Raw genomic sequence first — 12,001 nt, forward strand, 5'->3', positions numbered from 1 at the left:
TTACCAAAGCTTTGGCTCAATACGTAATAGTGTTAAAAAATTTACATAATTTAACAATCATAGTCCCCCCCCTCCAAAAAAAATAAATAAACTAACTCAATCGGCATTGAAAAATTCATGTTTAATTTTTGTCAGATTTTTGTTGAACATATCCCAAAAGATGTTTTCTATTATCATAATTCTGCAGAAAATACTACTGTGGACAAAAATAAACAAAAGTCTAGGTTACTAGTGACTTAATTCCTACTGAAAGGGGTATTGCACAAAAGCTCTATTTTCAATATCGTAACAGTATGTTGCCCCCACCCTCTTACATTAGTTATCTTGATAAGCTGTCACTCAAATCAACATCCAGCATTGAGTTAATCCATGGAGAACTTTGCGACCTTATACCACTGCAACCGCAAAGTGGACCACACCTTCAGGAAATGCAACCACAGGATGTGTATAGTAATTGTACCACAACATTTTCCCAATACCATCCAAAACCACTTTTAAGTAAACAAATGTCAGAGGCAGTGTGTATGTGTTCGTGTGTGTGTGCGTGCGTGTGTGTGTGCGTGTGTGTATGTATGTGTATACATACATATATATATATATATATATATATATATATATATATATATATATATATATATATATATATATATATATATTTATTTTCATTATTTTTTTATTTATTCATTTATTCATAAATTATTTTATGTTATATTTATTATATTCTTTATATATCTCATTTAGTCCTTTAGAGAATTTTCTAACAAGACCTTGCATTTTGCAGCATGAGAGGTTTGACACATTAGAAGGACGTAAGCCAGCTGCAGTTCTGATCCAGAGGTTCCGAGCGTATGGGCCCTCACAGTCCAGTGCGAGGGAGGGTTTGCTGCTTTGAGGCTACTCCACCTAATCCCAGGCTGCATTACTCAACCAGTCCAGTCAAAGAGCACACAGACATGGGGACTTCCCATTTCCTCCAAAGACATAGAGGGATACTGTATTGCCTCATGAACCACTGAGGTAATATCATGACTTCAACCGAATACTGCAAAGTCAAACCCACACTGTCCTAAAAGTGCACACCATATAGTTTGAGAACATACAGTGCATAGACATTGTATGCACACAAAAAATGAGGAACACAATCATGAATTAGTTTAGTGTAGCATTGAAGACATCACGCAATCGTGGCCATTGCCAACAATGAAGGTACTTCTCAGATCAATTATTTCCCACAAATCCTCACAACCCATCATTCAGCGATAAGTCTCGATTTTGTAAAATATGATAGACTTCTATACATAACAAGGAAAATCTGGACGTCTGTGTGGACTCCGCCTCCAAACCAAATGCCAGCTCTACCATGACACCTGTGAGAGATGAAACAGTAGTTGTCAAAGAAGAAAGCGAAGAAGCTGAGCAAATTGTTAGTTTCTCTGGTAAATAGATTGTGGTTGCAAATGTTAATCATTGTTAGTTTTATTGTACTGAATGACTTTGGAAACACATTAGACAAACATTGACCACATATAGCAGCTCCTGTTTTCATGCGTTGCTTCCTAGAAGACGATCGTTAGGTTTTACATCCATGTAACAAAGTCCGTGGCTTGGCTGATCTTAGCATTTTTCACAAACACAATGACTTTGAATTGAAGTGTTAAACAGGTTTAATGTTTACAGTTCTTTGCTCTGACCGTATACCAAGCAGATCTGTGATGAAAATGACTTGGAATATACCCCACACCACCACAGCATAACTAGTCACGATATTTGGAGACATTCAACAATCAGGCCATGGCATATTCACTCAAAATAACTGTTAAAGGTTAAAAAAAGAAATGAATGAAATTGGCTTTTCATTTCAAAAGTCACTGTCAGAAAAAAAAAAAATATATATATATATATATATATATATATATATATGTATATATATATATACACTACCGTTCAAAAGTTTGGGGTCACAAAATTGTTTGGGTGACCCCAAACTTTTGAACGGTAGTGTAAATATTATTATAATAAAATATTATGAATTAAATATTATACGATTTTTTTACACAGAAGATTATATATATAATCTATAAATAATTATCTAAATAAATATATACACTAGCGTTCAAAAGTTTGGGGTCACCCAAACAATTTTGTGACCCCAAACTTTTGAACGGTAGTATATATATATATATATATACGTATGTGTGTGTGTGTGTGTGTATTTGGATACTTGGATATGTAATTCACCTAGCCAATCAATGAACATGACTGTAGCGACAGACTGTGGAACGTCAAAAGAAGAAATGACCTTATCTCTTGTAATGAACGGTGCACAATGCATTTAGTCAGAGCAGATACTGATCCAAAATTCTCGAGGGAAAATCTGTCACATGGGTATGCAGAAGCTCCACGAGGTATTGCTTGCACGCAACTCTGAAATTACCGTTCTCCACAGTCCCTGGCAGACATTGTACATACACCTTTAGGGCGATCGCACTGCAGGCAGAGATGTTAGTATGTTGCAACAAGGCTCAGAAAAAAAAATGACACCTCATCAGAAAGAGTTCACAGGAACTTGATTGTGCGTAATTGTGGCTGCGGTGGACTATTTCTGAGCTCAATAATGTGAGCAAAGCAGTAAGAGTCATCCAACATTCATTTGCCGCATAGCAATTAGGTTGTTTTTAGCATATAACAAAGGGACACCGGTTGTTACAGCAAGAGTAGACACTTTGTAAAGCACAAACCGTAGAATATTTGCCTTGATAGATAAATATGAACTTGTGGATAAATATGAACTTGTTCTATCTCTTAAAACAAACAGGGCCATATATTTCACTTGGAATAACAGCGATCAGCTGTATCAACACTCCTCCTACTGCAGCCAGCCACCTCAAGTGGGAAACTGGAGTCTGAGAAACATCCATTTGAAGAGACAAGGCAAGCTGCTGTATTTTTGATGAGTCGAGTAGGCAAACAATTATAGGTTGAGCATGTGTTTGTCCCTCACAGTACAGTACAAATGTCAGTGGTGGACCATTAGTGCCAATTAAACCTTCCTTGCTGGCCTAAACATGTTAAGAAGCATTGATCTGCAGATCACGTTCAGAACCTAAATTTGTTTAATGAAATTGTGGTAATCTGGAACAGTCTATTCTTTTCATACCAAAGAGTTTCTCTTGGCTGCACTGCTGCCAGTACATATATGATGATAGTTTTGTTTTTGTCCAATCAGATTTCAGACCCTATGTGCTGCCACGTCAATCTAATCTGACTTGGATGCCTTCAGAAAAAGTAATCCTGGTAGATGTAATGTAAACTATATTAGCAATCGGACTGTTTTTTTTTTTCTTCCCCCAATCAGATTTCAAATTGCAGAGCTGATTGGCCCAAAATAACATAAATAATTTCTGTCCTCTGATTGGCTGGTGACAGTGAGCCAACTTTGACTCATTGAAAACGTTGGCGGTGATCTGCACACATTAATACAATAATGGTCATATTTATAATACAATAATGGTCAGCATTTCTAATGAGTTCCATGCTGTTTTATTGTGTTTTTTGTGTAGTATTGATGGTGTCTACAATTGTGACATGATAGTTATCATAACAAAAGCTGATCAGGTAAATCCCAGGTAAATAATGTACTACACAAGAGGAATCACTGGAACTTCAATGTTGGTCTCTTTACTCCAGGGCCAAAAATAGACAATATCAAGGGGACAAAAATTAGCATCATCTAAAGTGATCTCAGTAAGATGCTGTGTCATAAAAAACCTTCTCTGTTGAATGCCTTGTGTGAGTGAGAGTCGCTTAACTTTGCACTCTCCAATAATCTAACCTCTGTTTACACTGGCACAGCTGTTAGCCTTGCCTTTGTTCAGCCGTCTGTGCGCTCCCTCCCTTTCCCAGCTTGATAACATAATACCCTGGGTATGTTTCTACAGGGCAATAAAACGAGCAGGAGCCACTATCTGCTTTTTGATTGAGCAACATCAACAGCTTTAGACGCAGTCCTCAAACACTTGAACATTGCAATGTTTTGCTGCTCCCATATCATATCTCAGACCTTTGAGTTGTTACAACGCCCGCCCTTTCTTTAGCATACATGTATTTATTGAACTATACTTCTACCCCTCCATCCCTTCATTCCTTAATTTCACCATCCATCCATCATTCCGCCCATCCATCCATCCATCCAAATAACATGTGGATAGTACAAAAAATATAAAAGTTATTTATTTACCCTAAAATATATAACATGATTTTAAAATATGAGTCACTATTGATTTTGTTATGGTAGTTGTTTTTACTCTTTGTCGCTCTTTGTGAAGGTAATGAAGATTTCCTGTTCTTGTTTGAGCGTTTAATGTCAAAGCATGCAGGTGAGGTGTTGACTTCAAGTGCATGGAGTGTGAATCACACAAACTATGACCCCCATACAAGCATGCCTACTGTAGTCACTGGACTGCAGAAGTCTGGAGGGACTCTGTGTTTTGTTTCCATCATCAAAGCGATTGGGTTTGGGCTCTCCACCTATCACTCAGCAACGCTCATGGCCACTTGGACCCTGAAATTTTACCCTGGGCTGTTGAGAGGAGCGGGTGGAGGGGCCAAAGAGACGCACGTCTCCTTGGTCTTGCTCGGCACGGCCGGGGGTCACTCGGCCATTCTTCGGTTGCACAAAAGACTGCTTCAAGTGCCTCTGTGACAATGGCCCTTAGATCACTGGAGCGTTATGATTACTGGTTAACGTGAATGCACTCTGTATTAATTGAGCCAGACTTAATGTGAACTTTTTCGGTTTTGGTTGGCATAGAAACAAGGTAATAATGTCCAGTAACCATGACTAAATGTTCATGGTGCCCTGCATTAATGAGATTTTTTTTTCTTTCTTTTTGGCAAGGCACACATGATTAAGTTCGAGGCTCGTCAGAGCAACCTCTCATTTTCAACTGCTTTGCAAACATATTGGCCTTCACAAGCAGTTCAAAATGTTCAAATCACACATACACAAAAGGAAAGTCCTTTCGGATTCCTCAAGATGAGAATGTGAGAATGCTGACATACAAGAGTCCAACTAGCCCTGTACTATCTCGTTGATCAATATAACATAGTGAGATGAGCTTTTATAAGCTCATCATAAAAAATAACAATAGTCTAGGATGGATACTATTTTGTCCAGGCAGCATCTCAGCCAAAATTTAGCTTGTGATAATACCAAGACTCTTTTGTAGTTAACGCAGACCCCCCTCAGTTGCACTTATTGTGAGACTTTCCAGCAGTCCAGCTTCTTTCAGCACAAGTTGAGTCAGTCAGTGACAGACAAGCACCCTCATGTCAAAACATTGTCTGCTGCTGCCAGTCTGCAGCAACCTCAGACAGCAGGCAGCCAGCCACAGTTACACTCTTACCCTCTGTATCGCTGACATGTGCACTGATTCATCCCAGCACATGGTACTTATGGTCGAAATGTAAATAGGAGCCCAGTCATCACTTTCATACATGCATGCACTGGCACGAGTTCTTTTTTTTTTTTTTTTTACACCTCTACAAATTAACGACTTTCAACACATGAGCTTTTTGTGAATGAAGTGTGACCATTCAAGTCATTGTCACAAGCTAATGACCTTTAATAGTGACACAGACGGGTGCAGAGTGTACACCAAGGTTTCTCAAACTGGCGTGTAAGAGATAATGGCGGCTTTTTTCCCCCCTGCAAAAATTAAAAGTTGCCCGTATCAAATGAGATTGTGTAGGGGTGAGAGAACATTTAAACACGTTTATGAACCATTTGTCTGGGCATGAAAAAAGTAGATAGTTGATGCTTTTCTTCATAGAGCATTCGGGAGAGCATAATCAAGTTTGAATGTGATGGAATTGGAAGTGTGTAAACAGAGTTTTGAGTTAAAAAAACGACAACAATATTGCAAGTTTATCATACAATGCTGTATTGCTTTTTGAAAAGGTTCCCTTCCCACTTGTCTTGTGTGATTATTGGTTTGTTGTCCAATCAAGAAGTGTTATTATTTTTCTTTTCAGCTACCAAACCCGAGTAAGCGGCGCTTCATCTATAATCTTTGGAGCCAAACAGGCATTTTGGAAAATAATTACACACTGCGTTATGTTGAGGTATGTACGACACCCACTCGTGCACTGACTGTGTACTATTTGTCATGCTGTGTGGAAAATATTGCAGCTACTGACGGATTTACAACTAAATTATGATGCTTTTTAAACTCGCGGGGAAGACAAAGAAAGAGGAGAAACTCCTGTTGCACATGAACCCCCTATAAACTGTTGACATTCATTAGCAATTATCAGTCTTTCCAAACCCAACTAGTGTATAGATTATGTCAAACCCCGTCCCCGCAGGCCTTCATCCTATGTTTAAGATTTCCCTTCTTGTTGGAGGAGGGAAACATATAAAACAAGCAAGATAGCAGCCATCGAGAATCGGCGTTTGACAACTGTGACCTATTGAATATGCTACAAAGATGATATTTAATGTTCAAACTGATTGTTATTGGGTTTTTTTTTTGCAAATGGTCTCTTATTTTGAATATCATGTTTTTCACGTGTTCCAAACAAGCTGGGACAAGTGCAACAAAAGTCAGTAATAATTGAGGAATGCTAAAAAAAAACACCTTTTTGGAGCATTCCATGGGTGGACAGGTTAATTGGAACCTAATGAGTGTCATGATTGGGTACATAAAGGCTCGACAGGCTCAATTGTTCACAAGGATGGGCTGTGATTTACCACTTTCTGAACAACTGCAGTAAATAAACAGTTTAAGAATAATTTCTCATATAGGGATTTCATCAGGAAGACTGTGAAATGACACCAGACACATTAGTTCTATTTTTTTCATAATCTAAAATAACTATGAATTACAACTCATAGTGAAATCTGTTTTGCGTAAGCTTTTGCAGGTCAAAATATAAATAAAAATCTAAATATCTCAAAAAACTGATGCACGACAGAAAAGTGGTTATTAAATCAGCCTACTAAACACACTTAGGGACACATAAATCCATCTCTGATTAAAATTTGCTGTTGGCCTGTGTAATGTACTACCCTAATTAATGTGTGCATGTTTTAACACAAACACACACGTGAAAACAATGCATTAGGTTTGCCACTTTAAACTAACAATTCAACATCCTGAGAAAGGATGCTTTTAGCTCCAAGTTTTCTTTCCTGCCAACATTTGCACTGACATCCTCATCCATCACTCAGCAGGCAAAGCAAACGAGCATCATGAAGTTATTTTAAAGAATGCCAACCTTCACTGGTGATTTACATCATGTGCTGGAGCCTTTACACTAACAGCCTGAGCACAATGAGGATGGAAACGGGCTCATTAGTTTAGTATTAACAAGGAGGTGACACGCTCCGGTGAGATGGATTCTCAGCTTTGCCTTGTTTTTTCTAAATGAGTTGTTGCCGCAGCGTTTCTTGTTTGTGATGGTTCTGCTTCTCTGCAGCAGCACAAACTGAACATTGTCAGTGCGTGTGTACACCATTGCAAAGTACCGCCATGATAATAAAAGGTGGCCTGTTGTTTATGATGGAATTACAAGCATTTTCTTCTGTGCCATTGCGGCTTTCTATCCGCAACCTTCCCCAAAAATAATACGAGTTCAACCTGCTCACTCAACACTGATACGATTAGCCATGAGAACACATTTCAGCAAGCAAATTCCTGTTCTATCTCAAGACTTATTCTTGGTCCATGAGCCCACTTTCTATCCATGTGTGGGAGAACCAGCAGATCTTATTTACTTTAGAGAAAATTGAAATGCCTGAGTCGCCTATATTCAAACTGACAGGCCCATTTGGAAGCAATCTTGAAATGTGTCATGGAAAAACCACGACGTCATGGTGCATAGGACATCAGACGTCGCCAGCATTAATATTTTCCTCGGAGGCTGGCAGCGATGGTAAATCCGACAGAATTTAAGTGCATGTTCTAGTTCCTCCCTATAAATCACTTTTTTGAGTTTGAAGAGGGAAGACTATGCTGTTGACACATGTCTGCATTATCCAAAGTGAACTGTGACCAACAATCAGGGACAAAAGAGAGGAAGACCTCTATCAGTGTCACCTCCTCCAGATAGGAAGTTGGGGTAATTGACTGTAGTCACGTTAAGTCAATATCCTGTTTGAAGAGAGCACTGTTCTGATCCACTGAAGCTCAGAGTAACACATGCTGGCTCATCTCACGCAGATGGTGTGACATCTCTAATCTCCCCGCATGAACTGCCATCTGAAATATTGTCATATTTGCCCATTGTATTCTGTCGTGTTGCACATAAACACAAACAAGCAAGCACACACAAGCAACAGTGTACGTTCCTTTATCACATGATCACAAGGTCTTGGTGAATGAAGCGTTGTTGGCTCCTTGGAACTGATGCTCATGATTTGTAGGCAGGGATAATGTGATTTAGAATTCCCAGCCGGGCCTCCGCCTCCAAAACAGGTTGAAACGCATCTAACCTTTAAAGCTGCAGTGTGTAACTTTTTTTGTGTGTGTTAGTTTAAAGTCATTTTCTCTCAAGCCACTACATGAGATGACACAACCTAGTTGTTTCTCAAACATATACTCCTTGTTACTTAGCACACGCCCGTGTTGTGATCATTTGGGCTTGCAAGGGCAAGTTCATATGTATTTTCCAGAAAAAACTTTTTTTAGGGGCGAGAATGGCCTGGCTATACTGCCGCTTCTTTCTTTGCCTGACTTCCAGCAAAAGTGCCTTCATGTGAACAGTGATTTTCTTAAAATATCATTTGTGTGCACTGCTATTTTGTTTTACTCATGGTGTGGGAAACGTGTTTTTTTAAAGCATCCATGTAAGCGTGGACATTGCCAAAATTACATAAATGATGACCCTTTGGGAACAAAAAGGCAAAGACAACTCGAATAAACACCACATGGGTGAGTCACCGGCATCATCCTCACAGCAATTAAATTCACTTTAAATCAACAAACATTTACTCTTTTGGACAAACCCGCTGTCCTGTAGTCCCATCTTTTTCTGTTTTAGCTGCTCCCTCTATGCATGGCGTTTGTTCACACATACAAACAGTATACGAACAGTTGATTATTTCAAGCTGATTCACATATGCCGTTATATACTCTTATCATTTTAGCGTGCGGAATTGTTTGTTCAAGCGCTGAACAAAATATCCAATTTGAGCACAGAATGTGTCCAGACAGGTCCATAACTATTATGGATCACCATTTGGCGAGCTGAGCAGTGACAAAGATACGACTTTCTTATTATTACAACCAGTGATTTTGAAACAGGATGTCACATGAAGTACAGACCGTTATGTAGCTTTGGAGATTAATATTAGTAATTGCTCACTTTGTTTTGGAAAAAAACAAGTTGTGAAACCTGACTCATAACCAAAACAAGCTGTGGTGGTATGTAGCCCAAATAACATTTGGATAAAAGACAGAATATGATTTAATTCCGCATCTGTGTCTTTTGGTGAACAAGAGAAGTGATATTGTTCAAAGTAGGGGGAGGGCAACATTCTCGGCGTACCTAATCCACCAAACTCTTGCTCTGAACCTGAGCAAGAATTCAGACAGGCTTCAATGCTTGGCATGGCGACGGGACGGATTGCAAAAGGCGGAGGTAATTGGATTGGAATACGCCATTGAGTGTCAGACAACAAAAGAAATCCATCTCCCTCGTGGTTGTTTAGCGCTTTTGTTGACGACTGGAATGTATTTGCTCATTCACGCTACTCTTCCAAGCTCAGCAAGGAGAGAAGGACAGCAGAGGGCCACCAGGATGGGATCAGTCTGGTGGTCTCCCCTGCGTGTCCCGGGCCACAGTGCCTGTGTGAGGATGCGTGAACCTCGGAATCCCCCCTCCCACCACCACCCCTTCTCTCCCAAAGCCCAGGGGTCATTTGTGTGATCATTACCATAATCACATTAAGGCTGCAGGAGATTAGCACCATGGCCTCAGAGGAGAAACCTTACTTGCCACCGTGCTTAACAGGAGCATGCCTGCCCTACTGGAAGGAATTAAAAAAGCAAGGGTAATTCTTTTAGCATTTTATAACGGAAATCTTTGCTTTTTTTTTTCTTTTGTTCTCACATGATTTTTTTTTCCCACATTGATCATATCGCTTTATCGTTCTAAACTAACCATTACCTCTGGGCAGGTCATAGGGCCATAACACACACCCTAGACACACATTCTAGACTCAAATTCGCCTTTTGCCGTCAAGGGAACAAAAAATTCCCCCCAGGGTTAAAAACTTCTCCAATTAACCCGAATTACCCAGACGGAGTTTTTCAATGAGGCCTGTAACCTGAGATGTCTATCAGCTCAGACGGCCAGTGAGGAAGCGATACCTTTCATCTTGAAGTTCAACCACAGGAAATGTGGCATTTAGATATTGACAGCAGTGATTTAAAATGATGGAATGAGCACACTGCACTAAATGAACCTATGCCATTACCAAAAGGGAACATTTGGTGTGATTCTTGAAGGCCATCACATAGACAAGATTGTTCTTTTTGCATTGATAACATACTTATAGGGCTTTTTTTCAACTATATATATATATATTATTTTATTTATCTTATCTTTTCATGGCGGTCTTGCCTTTTGAAAAAACGGATCACATGATGTTTTTATGGAGCTAAAATGCTGAACAATAAAGCTTTTGAGGACTATAATGCAGGAGGATACAGCACAGCAGTTTATAGCAACCTTTAGCTTTGGGCACTGCAGATCTCTAGTTCAGTATATCACAAGAAATCCTCTCTACGTAATTCTTGCCAGTGAATGCTACGAGATGCTGTCGCTGATCTGAAATTTCAAAGTAAACACAACAAGCAATTGCAGTGTTAAAAAAAAGCCTTTTATTTATTTTAAATGAAAGAATTGAAGTAAAATGAATAAAACAATAATGCAGTTAATTGCATCACAGCATTTTTTTCCTGCACGCTTTTTTTTTCCTTCACGCTTTTTCTTCATTCTCTCATTATTTTGTTTATCACCATGATTAACTGATACTGTATAATATCAAGGATGTTTTAATATATTAGTGTGAACATTATTAACACAATAATATGGTACTTGTGATTGTTCGGATCTTGTGTGGTAGAAATATCCAAAGATGTGTGACTCTCATAAAGAGCAGTAAAGTGTAATGGTGAAACTCGACATGGTTACTGATTGATACAGTCCGCCACAGCTCCCAACTGTGTTTCCGTTATTTGTGACCCAGTGACTGACCTGTGTAATTGCTTCACACAAATCACTAACCACAGGGTAAGAGGAGGTTCCCATCTTCTTGTCTGTATGACCTCCTCCCAAAGGTACACCTGGCCTCAATTGCCCTTCGAAAAAAAAAAAAGGGCCTCCATCAAAGCATAAACGGACAATATTTTTCACCAATTATTTTGGTATTAAACAGTGGTAATTGCCTCCATGTTTGTGCTTTAAATGTGGAAAATCTTGTGTGGACCGTGGAGCAATGAACATGTGCACCCAGCTTGTTTTACTCTTGACAAGTTACACATATCTCCAAAGGGCATTCCAGTAGGAAAATATGCAAGAACTTATTGATTATCTGATTATTTCATAAATGGAATTTACTGCATTTATATGGCGAGGATTCTTGTCATTTATCAGAAAGCCCTTCAGCCACTGGCCTTGATGACAATTAATTTGGTAATGCAAGAGCACCGCACTGAGAAAAAAAAAAAAACCTTCAACATGAAAGTCGTAATCTTATGAAAATAGTACATTCGAGAAAAAAATGCAAGCTCTGTAATAATTTTCTGAAAATGAAATTACTCAGGATTTTGTCATATTAATATCAAATTTTTAACAGTTGAAGGAATTGTGCAAATGTTTTTTTTGTCCTGTCTGATTTGGATGTCAGTGTGGACAGCCTCCAATACAAGTTACTGTGTTTATCAAATAGTCCACAAATAATTTGGGGTTTGCTTCCTTCCACAATACTAGGGGA

The sequence above is a fragment of the Syngnathus typhle genome, linkage group LG8 (assembly GCF_033458585.1).
Source record: "Syngnathus typhle isolate RoL2023-S1 ecotype Sweden linkage group LG8, RoL_Styp_1.0, whole genome shotgun sequence".
NCBI lineage: Eukaryota > Metazoa > Chordata > Actinopteri > Syngnathiformes > Syngnathidae > Syngnathus > Syngnathus typhle.